At 43.3% G+C, this 13,630-nt stretch overlaps 1 pseudogene; it reads right to left on the reverse strand.

The window, feature by feature from the left end:
* Positions 1–1,459: 1,459 nt before the first annotated feature.
* Positions 1,460–2,210, reverse strand: LOC146619187 (uncharacterized; annotated as a pseudogene).
* Between the last annotated feature and the right edge of the window lie 11,420 nt (positions 2,211–13,630).

Below are 13,630 nucleotides of genomic sequence, written 5' to 3' on the forward strand. Positions count from 1 at the left end.
AGCATCTCGCATGTGATTGAGGAAGATGAGGAGCTGGTGAGTGTTGTAGGGCCCTAGGTTAGCATGATTGCTGATGGCAGCACACATGTGCAATGTGACATTGCATTGCATTGACAGGTAACTACCTGTTCTCTTCTCTTAGAGAGACACGGTGAATCTACTGATGTTTGGTTGTACCCTTTGTCCGGCCTTCTTCATTGTCATACCATGGACAAGAACATGGTCAATCACAGTAGCTCTGATTTCATCTGATACTACTGTTCTTTGTCCTCGATGACCCCCTCCACCACCTTGACCTGCTCAACTTTCTCTCACACAAACTCCTCTTCTTGGATTTCTATCCATTGTAGTGCCTCACAAACCAGTGCTCTGGCTGATATGTACCCTCACATCATTAGCCACAAGTGTGATAAATTTTGAGTTGTTGTGTTCAACTGGTTACACCTGAGCTTTAATTGTGTTTGACTTTTGCCACCTGTGCTCACCATTATGCAACACAGGTGCATCACAATGACAATGTGTTGCAAGATGTGTTTACACAGGTGAAAAGTGCTTATGGTTTTGCCAAAAGAGTGACTGATTCAATAAGTGGGATCAGGCAACTGAAAACTTTGGTTCAGACGGAGTTTGCATGGAGGCAGGACCCAAACACAGACTCAATACGCCAATTCAATTTCAATTAAATGTTCTTTATATAGCGCCAAATCACAACAATAGTTGCCTCAAGGTGCTTTATATTGCACAGTAGATCGTACAGTAATAGATACAGAGAAAAACCCAACAATCATATGACCCCCTATGAGCAAGCACTTTGGCAACAGCAGGAAGGGAAAACTCCCTTTTAACATGAAGAGTACGAACAGGTATGAACAGGTACGATTCAATGCAGAGAGGTCTACTAACACATAGTGAGTGAGAAAGGTGACTGGAAAGGAAAAAATCAATGCATCACGGGAATCCCCCAGCGGCCTACGTCTATTGCAGCATAACTAAGGGAGGATTCAGGGTCACCTGGTCCAGCCCTAACTATATGCTTTTATGCTGGTTTCTGAGTTTTGCAGCTGGGGTGAACAAGCATCAGCATCAGGCTTTGAAATGAATTAAGAGTCTGTCTTGGTTTTTCGTTGATTAATAGGCAACCAGGTTTCTGTAAGGCAAAGTAAATCAATTTGTTGATCAATTATTAAATCATGTATTAACAGAGACCTGGAGGAGAGAGACCTACTATTTAATAATCCACATTTCACTGTTTACTCTTTGGTTCAGATGTGGATACTGTATTGTTCTTTCTTTGTGATTTTTTATGTTTGGGAGCTGACACAGTCTCTATGGAGATGGGTTTTGGGGGGATAAGAGGAGGAGAGAAGCTGCAGAGAGGCATGTAAGACTGCAACTCTGCTTCCTGGTCCCAACTCTGGATAGTCATATTTTGGGGGGTTTAATAAAGTTGTCCATATTTCTAGAAATGAGAGCTGCTCCATCCAAAGTGGGATGGATGCCGTCTCTTCTAACAAGACCAGGTTTCCTCCAGAAGGTTTGCCAATTATCTATGAAGCCCACATCATTTTTTGGACACCACTCAGACAGCCAGCAATTTAAGGAGAACATGCGGCTAAACATGTCACTCCTGGTCTGATTGGGGAGGGGACCAGAAAAAACTAGTTTTCAGTTTTATTTGTCATATGCAAGTTAGCACAGGGTCAACATTGCAATGAAATGTGTTACAGAGTCCGACATCGTTTTGACAAAGTTACACACAGATTCAATATTGATTTTAGTTACCTCCGATTGGTGTAACTAGGTGCCATTACTGCCGATGTGAGTTATGAGTTTACTGAATTTCCGTTTACCCTTAGCCAGCAGTTTTAAATTTCCCTCAGTGTTGCCTGCTCTGGCCCCTGGAAGACAATTGACTATGGTTGCCGGTGTCTCTAGCTTCACATGTCTGAGAACAGAATCACCAATTACCACAGTTTGACCCCCGGCGGGTGTGTCGCCGAGTGGGGAAAAATGGTTAGACACATGAAGAGGTTGGTGGTGTACCTGTTCATGTAGGTACACCACCAAACTAGTGCTTAAACAGAAGCCCTAGTTTGCTTCTGTTTAAGACTATGCTTCCTCCTCACCGTCACCCAGCCACCCTCTTTCCCCAGGTGCTTGGGGTCTGCTGGGGAACAGCTAGCGGGGCCTATGCTTACAGGGGCGACCATGGCTCAGGGGGTTGGGAACCGTATCTGTAACCGGAAGGTCGCCGGTTCAATCCCCGGGCTCTCTGTCCTGGTCGTTGTGTCCTTGGGCAAGACACTTTACCCTACTGGTGTTGGCCAGAGGGGCCGATGGTGCGATATGGCAGCCTCGCTTCTGTCTTTTTTTTTTTTTTTTTTCCCCATTTGGTTCTTTAGCCACCAGAATTGTTGTCTGAAGACCAACAAGGATACCCAATGGATTTACTTTGCCAAATGGATCATCGTGGCACTGCCGTATTGGTCCATTTGGTCGATCTTTGTTTTTATTATTTATTATATTTTATTTTCAGATGTTACAGACGGGACAGACATGAGTGAGAGATAGGAAAGGGAGAAAGAAAGAGGAAGGAAAGGAAAAACAGAAGGGGAGAGGGACAGTGAGAAAGGGGGGGAGAAAAAAAAATCTCCTGGATCACCTGTTGAGAGAAGAATAGAAAACAAGCAAAAAAAGACAAAAAAAAAAAAAGAAACAAAGCAACATACTAAACACAACACCAATACTAAATATTCAATGTTGTTGTGCAGCACGCAGGACAGATGTGCTTCGAAGTAGCAGCCAAGAAAGGTGTAATTTGGGTCTACGAGCAGTGAACACCCGTGTGCATACCTGTGTGGATCAGCGCGCTTGTATTCCAAAGGTTTCTCCATGTAACGATCTGCTAGGGAGTGTAGGGGGGCCACAGCCCCGTCCTCCAGGGTGTGAGGCAGGTATGGAGGAGATCAAAACTCCAGACATCCAGAGGCCCCCAGAACACAAGAAACCATGGAAGACCAACAGAGGGGCAGCCGCGCCACTGTTCCAGTAAGAGCTGAGGAGAGTCCCAGATGAGGGTTCACTCAGCAGCCGCGGAGCAGAAGCCAGGGGGAGTTGCAGTGACGCGCCCGTGAGCTCCGCCGGCCGCCAGCTGTGCCTGAGTGACCGAGCACCAGGCCGAGAGGCCGGGGGCACCCCACCCCCGAAGGGGCCCGAGCGAGCCCCAGGCTCCAGGCCCCGATAAGCGGCCGCCAAGGAGTGAGCCGGTGTGTACCTGGATGCCCACCCCCAGACACAAAGAACCACCAACGCACCGACACCTGAGGGAGTCCGCCACCGGCAGGGGAAGTGGTGGTAGGTGGAGATAGGCCTCCAAACCTTGGAGGGCCTGAGGTGTCCCCAGAGAGGTGGCGTCTGATACCCAACCTGACATATAGACACAGACATACAGGCACACACAGACACAAACATCCATTCCCCCCCTCATGCTCTCATATGCACTCACTCCACACTCAACCAACGTGGAGACAGACATAAAGAGACGCTGTACACACGATCACACTCCCCAAGCGTACTCTACAAACCGGGTCTAGGTACCCTTGCCCCTGGAGGGGGGAACTGCACCCAGACCCAGGTGGTGTTACCCTTTTCCCTGCGGTGGGGAGAGGCAGACCACCCCGACTCCGTAGCAGCAGGGAGGCCCCACACTCCAGACCGCAGTCGGACGGCCAACTCCACCTAGCCCTCCCGCTCCAGCAGGCCGCAGAGAATGGGGGTGGGAGAAGACTCCAAACCTCCCTCCACCCGCTCATTGTAGTGTTGATGCATGTGTGTTCTAAGGTGCAATTAAAACCCAGGAGGGCATGGAGCTACCTGCCAAGGAGCAGCAGGTAAGCGCATAGTCCCTCCTGATAGCCCTCAATGTCTAAGTGTATTTAAAATTGAGAGGTGGGCAACGACGCCAGGGGTGAGGTGTACACCCTGATGGTAATTTGGATTCCGTGATTGTGCCCACCCCCAAGATCCTATATGTATGCGTAATGAGAGTGTGAATAATGTGAATGTCTAAGTTGTGGGATAAAATTGAGGCAGAGGCAGCCAGAAGGGGACAGAGGGGGGGGGGGGGGGGGGTAGCCTCCTCTGCACCCTGGTGACAGTCTGCCCCAGGGCAGCTGTGGCTACAACCATAGCTTGCCTCCACCAGTGTGTGAATGCGAGAGTGAATGAATAGTGGCATTGTAAAGTGCTTTGGGTGCCTTGAAAAGCGCTATATAAATCCAATCCATTATTATCATTATGCTATCTTTGGCTGCACCAGCTACAGAGGCCTAGCTAGCTACAGGTGAATGAAGGGTGCGAAGCCGAGTCTCCAATTCAGGTATCCTGGCCTCCAGAGCAGCAAATATGCTAAATTTGTTACAAGTATCACTACTGCTAAAGGAGGCCGAGGAGTAACTAAACATCTGACACAATAAGCAGGAAAGTGCAGGAGGGACAGGTGAAGAGTCCATGCTGCTATCGAGTGGGCTGCAAGCTATGCTAAGCTAGCGAAACAGTAAAGACACAGTGAGTGAATACTTTGGCTATAAATTAGGTAGTGAGTACACAGAAAGTGTGCTTCGGATGAAGCACGTGAAGATTATGCTATGACAAAAAGAATGTATCTAAAAGTTTTTAATTAAATTGCTAAGCAGATAAGCCACTCAAAAACACCACGGTGTTTGAGCAGGAACAGGAAGTGATACTCTACCGAAAGAGAGTGAACACGAAGTGACAGAGCCACCCTGTCACTTGTCCTCACCAGTGGTTAGGTGGCGTTGATGTTGTGCAAGTGTGAGTCGTGAGCGCCCCAGTTGCATGGACTGTTCTCCCTTTTCACCATCACCATATACCGTATTTTCACGACCATAAGGCGCGCTTAAAAGTCTTAGATTTTCTTCAAAAAGTACGGCGCGCCCTATAGCGCAGTGCGCCCTGTGTGTTGTAAGGAGGACGTAGTAGAGAACACCATGAGAACGCTAAAGTGTGAAGTGTGGGCGTTGATCGTATATACCGGACAATCGCACATACCTGTATAAAAGGACAGGTATGTGCATTATGTGGAACATCATTGTTTTAACAACCCTGAAAATGGCAAAGAGACACGCTTATGAAGCACAGTTTAAACTGAAGGCCATCAGCTATGCGGAGGAACATGGAAATCGAGCAGCCGCGAGAGAATTTAAGATTAACGAATCGATGGTTCGCAAACGGAGGAAGCTAGAAAACAAGCTCCGGCAGGTCAAGAAAACGCAGCTGAGTTTCCGCGGACATAAGGTGAGGTGGCCCGAGTTGGAGGAAAGACTCGAGCGGTGGATCATCGAGCAAAGAACGAGCTCCTACTGCAGCAAACACATCGGCGACAAAAACATCCAGCCCAGCCACATCACAAACATGGACGAGGTCCCGCTCACTTTTGACATCCCAGTGAGTCACACTGTGGAGAAGAAGGGGACCAACACGGTAGCGATACGCACAACGGGGTATGAAAAGTCTTCTTTCACTGTTGTGCTTGGCTGCCATGCTAATGGACAGAAACTGCCACCTATGGTGATTTTTAAGCAAAAGACTTTGCCTAAAGAGAAGTTTCCAGCAGGAATCATCATTAAGGCAAATGAAAAGGGCTGGATGGATGAGGAAATTATGAAAGAGTGGCTGAGGGAGGTGTATGTAAGGAGACCAGGAGGTTTTTTCCACGCATCACCATCGCTCTTAATCTGTGACTCTATGCGTGCCCATCTCACAGCCGATGTGAAAAAACTAGTGAAACAAATGAACTGTGAGCTTGCTGTCATTCCGGGAGGCCTGACAAAGGAACTCCAACCGCTGGGCATCGGTGTGAACCGCCCGTTCAAAGTAAGGCTGCGAGCGGCCTGGGAGCGATGGATGACCGATGGAGACCACAGTTTCACCAAGAGTGGAAGGCAGTGCCGGGCGAGTTACGCCACAATTTGCCAATGGATTGTAGATGCTTGGGCTAACATGTCTGCTGGCACTGTTGTTCGAGCTTTCGCAAAAGTCGGCATCATTTCCGAGGAGCCGCACGGCACGGAAAGTGACTCTGACAGTGAAGAAAGTGAACTTGGCATGTTTGATGGAGATTTAGCGCAGCTGTTCAATTCAGACACAGAGGATGAGGACTTCGATGGGTTTGATTGATGATAAAAATGTGAGTACCAAACTTTGTTTTGCTCCTGCTTTATTTTTAAATATGCACACTTGTATGCTTGTATGTTGTTGATGATGACGATTACTGGTAATAAAAATGTGAGTACCAAACTCAGTTTTGCTCCTGCTTTAGTTTTAAATATGCACACTTGTATGCTTGTGTGTTGTTGATGATGATGATTACCGGTAATAGAAATGTGAGTAAGGTACCGAACTCAGGTTTGCTCCCGCTTTATTTTTAAATACGCATACGGTACTTGTATGCGCTCTATAATCCAGTGCGCCTTATGTGTGTGTTAAATACAGTAATGGCACACATAACTGAGACTGCGCCTTTTAGTACAGTGCGTCTTATGGTCGTGAAAATACGGTACGTGTGCGTCTGGGTTTGGATATTCCGTCACCTGGTAGTGAGTCCACAGGTGCCAGCGGCTCCCAGAAACCACGACCCCGCATACGCCGGCAAGCCTGGAGGCAATCATCCGCCCGGATGCATAGAGTCATGAGAGCATATAGAGAAAATGGCAGTTCACGCATAATTAGCTCATCCTCACACATTATTTAGAAGAGTGCTTTTGATTGCTTCCTGACCCTGACCTGTTTCTTCGACCAGTATCCAAAAATGAATTGAAAAGTCGGACACGCTCCGCTTACCTTGATTGAGGTTTAGTAATTGGTGAGAGGCTGCTGTTGCTATGGATCCCTTGTCAAAAACATTCTTAAATTTAGCCAAAAAATCTGAGTAAGAGATTTCAAGGTTAGTAAGTAACATGACTTGTGCCCACTTCAGTGCACGGTCGCGCAATAACTGGGCGAAAACGGCAAGTTTAGCTCCGTCATCAGAGGTGCCACTATTGGCGAAACAGAAGCAAACATTATGTTAAGAATCCTGCACATTTATCCAACTCACCACTAAAAGGTGAAATATGTAAATATGTGTAAAATATGCATGGTTTCTGTTTATGTAATCAAAAAGGTTCAATTAACTCCTTTGTTGTTATCTGAAATAATATTAATGTTATATTAAACACACTTGTTGTCAGCTGCAAAACAATATAAAATGCACAGCAAAATGTACTGAGGTCCATGCAGGAGTTTTATATTAAGACATCCCACGACATGAAGGACAGCAAGAAAAACATTGCCGCCCATGACAATAATGTCTTAATCTTTGTACTAGGACATCATATGAAACTCAAACTACATATTTCCATTCAAGTACGCATGAGAGATATGTGTTTCGAAATGACAGGGAGCGTCTAGAACATGTGCAGCAGGCGCAAAAAATGACGCACATGCAGAGTGCAGGCAGCCAACGCAACACAAATTTTGAGCTATTTGCTCCAGCTAGTGGTCAATGCAGTGCTTGGAATGCGTGTCATGTCTGATGTGAAAGGGCCTTAAGAATGACATTAAATGTAAATTACTTTTGTACTCTGTACTGTTGTTTGACTCCTTTGCAAAGGTAAATAAAAGACAACTTGGTTATGCGCATGTTGATTTCGATTAGAATGCCTCAACCCCATCAATCCATTTCCTTCTACTTATCTAAAAGTCTGGAGCATATCCCAGCCACGACAGGGCAAAGAATGCCCTGGACTGGTTGCGAGTCACAGTGGCTGACACAGAGAGAAAGACAACTCCATATATATTTTCATACTTGTGGCCAATTTAGAACCAATAATTAACTTTCCATGCAAGTTTTCTTGACTGTGGGAGAAAGCTGCAGTACCATAGAGAATTCCCCCAGGCACAGGGAGAACATGAAACCTTTAACCAGGAAGACCCCAGTGGGCTGGTTGAATTTAATTTAATTGGCTCACAACATTTATTACTTACTTGACTTTGCTTGTTTTTATCCTGATAACAGCAATTTATTTTTCAGGCATCCTGTCCTTGTTTCAGGGATTTTGAGTCATTCTGCGCTCCAGATGGATTAATTATATTAAAAACTTTAATCGCGTTAACCGTGTTGACAGTGTTAACATTGACAGCCCTAGTTTGCTTGTTTGTTTTGGGTTTTTTTTTTTTTAATTTTGCGAGCTGGTTATTAGGTGCTGCTCCAGCCAGCCAGAGAATTTCTTCCAGGTGTGCCCACACAGAGCAACTTTTTTTGATCGTTTGATGTCTTTTTGATATAGGATCACTTAACAAACAAAACTGAAATGTCTGTCAAAATACAGTAGTCCACTAGCTTAGGTATCTAAACTATGTTAGGCTGGTGTTGGAGCCATTCATTCATTCCATTCATTCAAAAGAATTACCCATATGGAAAAGAAATAGTAAAAACTTTTTTTTTTACTTTCATGAGTAAATCATATAAGGCTTACATGATTTACTCATGAAAGTGGCCACTTTCTCATTACTTTCATATATTGTTTTAGTAAGTATCCAAAACATACAAGTTTCATTATATAATTTTTCAAGGGATCTTATATCTGTTTTCACTCTCATATGGTTTTCATACAAGTTTCACACAAGACAGATACAAACTTTATATCTTTTCCATATGGGGGAGTTCAAATAAATGATTACTAAAGTTGATTAGTTTTTCTTCATTAAAATATGATTATTTACAGCATAGCAGGAAAAAAAACACTTTTGCTCACAGACACATAAACAGTTTAACTAAATTAAAAACAAAATCAAAAACTTTAGTTCTAAATTTTGTATGAAGTGAATTGAAGTTAAGGTTAGGAAAATATCTTGTCTAAAACCGACAAGTAGAATAATTCTCACTTCTGTGCCAGAATCAAAGTGAATGGTTGGTGTTTCAAACATTTTGTGAAATAATGTTCTGAAAATTTACACCGACATCTGTTTATCTACAAAAAAATAAAAAATAAATAAGCACACTCAGTTCACAAGATTTTAGTCAGATGTGTTAAACTTTTTGAAAATCTTAAAGAGCTTTTGTTTAATTTCTTTTGTTCTAAGACAGTACACAAAAGGATTTACAAGACATGGACCGAGGACTGCACCAATTACTAAACCTTGGCGTTCCTCAAGAGTTAGTACCACACCAAACCTAGTGAACATAATGCGAACAAACGCAGGACAGTAATGAACAACTACACAAATTAAGTGACTCACAAGAGTGCTCCCCATTTTCATTTTTTCATTATTTGAAGATAGTTTTACAAAAAGTAAGATTCCACAATATGAAAGACAAATAAAAACGAAAGTGAAAAAGAAAATAAAAAATGCTGCAATGGAAACTTCATTGAAATATTTCTCTGGGTTAACACAGGTCGTTCTTATTACAGCAGCAAAGTCACAGAAGCTGTATTTCAGCCTTGAACTGCAGTGTGGGAGGGGGACAACTGTTGCAGGCATATAAAACGCAAAACACCAGGCAATGAACCACATGATAAATGTAAGAACAAGAACACGTGTGTTTGTTAAATAACATTGATACTGAAAAGGATAAATTATTGCAATGAATCTATCCAATGCCATAAATGCTAAAACAAATGACTCCATCGATGTTCCCAAATTGAAAACACACATTTGAATTAAACATGCCACATAGGATATAGTATTAACACCTGCGAGTAGAACCCCAATCATTGTTGGACTGGAACTGGAGGTGTACACTATATCAACAACAGCAAGGTTGCAAATCAGAAGATACATTGGTTTATGTAATCTCTTGTCAGAAATAATAAACATGATATTTATCATATTGGCAAGAACAGCAAGAAGATAGGTTATTAGGATAACCACACCAACAGCAATAGGTCTACTGAGTGTGTCAAAACCACCTATAATAAAGTGTGTTACATTGATTGAAGCATTCTGTAAAGACATATTCCGTTTGGAAGTTGAAGAAGAAGAAGAAAAGAAAAAGCAAAGCAAATATGGATAAAGTATGTGGTCAATTTTCTTCTATATCAGATTTCACACCTCTGAGCTCAGTCAAACACCTTTGCTTTTACTGAGCAGTATTTAAACTTCTCACTTTAAGGCTTGGAAGAACAGTATGTTTTGATTGGATAGCTCCCTCTTCCAGTCAAATTAGACATAAGAATGTGAAATGTCCATATTGCATCAGATATTGCAAAAAGATGATGTCATCCCCGCAAAATCCCCTTGTAAATGTTCACATGCTTACAATAACCTTTATTTTGTTTGTTTTCAGCAGACTAGTTAGATCAATTAAACCAAAAAAAAAAAAGCACAAAATGAAAGAAATCCAGGTTCATGTTAAAAGTGTCCCGCTACATCTATCTAACATTTCACCCTCTTCATGGCCAGGATGGAGCTAATATTAGCAGGAAGTTAAAGTATTTTATTCCATTTATTATTACATCTGGAAAGGAAATTTTTCCACAAAACTTTTAGGTAGCTTTTATAGTGAAATGTCTATGTAGCTATATCTTTCTTTCCTCCACTCTGGAAATCTCTGGCTGCCTTCCCTGCCTGCTTGCCTGCCCTCCGGCCTGACACTGCATCCCAGATACTCTGCCTGCTCAACTACCTCTCAACACTTCCACTGAGTTTCCCTCCTCAGAGCCCTCTGAGCTGGGACCTACAAGTCAAAAGAACAAACTCACCAGGAAACTCCTTTCTGTTACCTGCTCCTTACCTCATAACAATAACAGCTTCTCCATCTTCTTGCAGATCCTTCATTCCTCTGTTCTTTGTTGCCACTTTCCCTTCCGTTATCCAGCCCTCATGATCCCCTCTCCAGTGCCAGTCAACTTGTTGTCCCCTTTAGGTTTTCCTACTCCAGATCCCCTCTACCCTGTGATTATCGGAGTTCAATAAATCTCAGTAAATAGTTTTCCAGTGTGTCTGCTTTTGAGTCCACTCCTTGGGCAAACCGCTTGGTTTATAACCGCAAGTCCCTGGAACAACATCCAAGATTTCTATCCAGAAGAGCACAGTTATAGGAATAGCAAAGACCCTCAAGCAGGACCCTCAAGCATTTGATGTGTGATTGTGTCATAAAGTTGCTTGCATATTAGAGTGAAAGCAACTTTATGAAACAATTTTAGATTTTACAATTTGTTAAAGAGCAGCTACCTAAGCCCGCACAGAAGTCAATAATCTCTTTAATAGTGTTACATCCTCACTTTGTATAGTTCTGGATACTGTGAAAAAAAAAAAGTCTTAAATCAGAAGTACTTGACTCCCTCGTATAAATGTGAAATGCATAGCTTATAGCAGATAACCCTAAAACTTGAGATCAAATGTCGTCTTACTACTTAAAAATTTTATTTAGCTCATAAAGAGTTTGTTGCTCTATAACAAAGCTATCTGTAAAACTAAGGAATCTTATTATTCATCATATTAAAGAAAATAAGAACTGTCATGGAATAAATATATATTCTTGGTGCTTATTTTCTGTTTATATTGTTTTATATAGGCCGGTGTAGTAAAACGCCACTTTGAGTTACAATGTGTGCTAAAGGTCACAGAGTACTGTTTAAGACAGGAAACTGCAAGCGACGCTTTGTGCACCGCTGCGAAACAACAGGATGTAGAGAGGAAGTGAAACTAGGCAGAGCACACTGCAGAGTTGTTTATATTGAAACTATCTGTGACTATGTGTGACGTACTGTATGACTGATTATGTTATGCTCATTTTGGCTTCTAATGCTTCAGATCTGCTCAGGATTTAGCCTGTGCACATCCCTTTCTGGAAAGTAATGCTTGAATAAAATCTCGCAAGTATCAGATTTTATCTAATAGATATAAAAATATGGAAATGTACTGTTAAGGTAAAATATATATTCTTAGTGCTTATTTTCTGTTTATATTGACGCCACGTTTCAGTGGCCCCCAGGGTTACAGGCCCGTGGCACTGACCTCCCACATCATGAAGACCCTGGAAAGGCTCATCCTGGAGCAGCTGCAACCCATTGTCAGCCCACATCTGGATCCCCTTCAATTTGCATATCAGCCTCGTCTCGGAACAGAGGACGCCATCATCTACCTGCTAAATCGTGTCTACACCCATCTGGACCAGCCAGCGAGCACTGTGAGGGTCATGTTTTTTGACTTTTCCAGTGCTTTCAACACCATGGCAAAGACCAAGGAATTGATAGTGGACTTCAGGAAGACCAGGAGACACTTGACCCCTGTTCCAATCCAGGGGGTCAGTGTTGACATTGTGGAGGACTATAAATATCTTGGAGTACACATTGACAATAAACTGGACTGGGCTAAAAACACCACAGCACTTTACAGAAAGGGCCAGAGTCGTCTCTATTTTTTGAGGCGACTGAGGTCCTTCAACATCTGCCAGAAAATGCCCAGGATTTTCTATGAGTCTGTTGTGGCCAGTGCGATCCTCATGCTGTTGCATGCTGGGGGAGCAGGCTGAGGGTTGCAGATGCCAACAAACTCGATAAACTGATTTGTAAGGCCAGTAATGTTGTGGGTATGGAGCTGGACTCCCTCAAGGTGGTGTTGGAGAGGCGGATGCTGTCCAAGATAAAGACAATGTTAGATAACAATAACACCTCCCACCCACTCCATGCTGGTCAGTCACAGAAGCACGTTCAGTGAAAGACTGAGATTACCGAAAAGCACCACTGAACGACACAGGAAATCATTCCTGCCTGTGGCCATCTCTCTGTACAACTCATCCACTTAACACACTGTTTACTGCAACAGCTACACCCTTCTTGCACATGTTCTTTTTCAGCTTTTTATTAATAAGTGACTTTTATGTATATATATGCCTGTATATATTGTGCTATTCTTAGTTAGTGTATTGTCTGTCTCTGTTAATGTTTGTTTATAATGGAGCACTGTAACGAAAAATAATTTCCCCTAGGGACCAATAAAGTATTCTGATTCTGATTCTGATTCTCAAAGACCGCTAAGGCCGGAAGTGCGAGGCTTGTAGGCTTGCGAAATGGGACGGTCTAGCCTCTGTCGCACTGCCCAGGTTGCCTAGCAACCATGATACTTACAGCTGGAAACATTTCATACAGCTTTGTTTGACAGAAATGAAGGAGAACATAGCAGCTAGTTCTCTCCCATCATGCCTTGGGACATGTGCTGCTGTTTAGATGTTATTGTTTTATTGTTTATGGTTACGTTACTTTTAACTGTTATCTTGAATGTTGTGTTTACGCTGTGGTGCAGAGTCACTGACAGTTGTTGTTTTGTAGAGAGAGTGCTGTACCATGAGTGACTTCTGTTGTGCTGTTGTTGAACATTGAGGCACATTGTAGCACGAGCAAGTGTTTTAATAAAGAGCTCCCCCTACCAGCTTGGGGTTGAATAACAAGCTCAATCTCTCTCTGTGAGCTTCTTTGTTAAGAGGAGCTTATCACTCGCCTGGAAGTGGTGAATGGAGCACACCGCGAGAAGCAGGTAGAGCCCTGGGCAGCAGCAAGCCAACCAGGGGAAGATCTGTTGGGCTTACCAGATGGAGCCTCACACCCCCACCCACTTGGAAGCTGTC

The sequence above is a fragment of the Diplotaxodon limnothrissa genome, linkage group LG14 (genome assembly GCF_057381915.1).
Source record: "Diplotaxodon limnothrissa isolate DT_005_m linkage group LG14, D_limnothrissa_male_GT1.1, whole genome shotgun sequence".
Lineage (NCBI taxonomy): Eukaryota > Metazoa > Chordata > Actinopteri > Cichliformes > Cichlidae > Diplotaxodon > Diplotaxodon limnothrissa.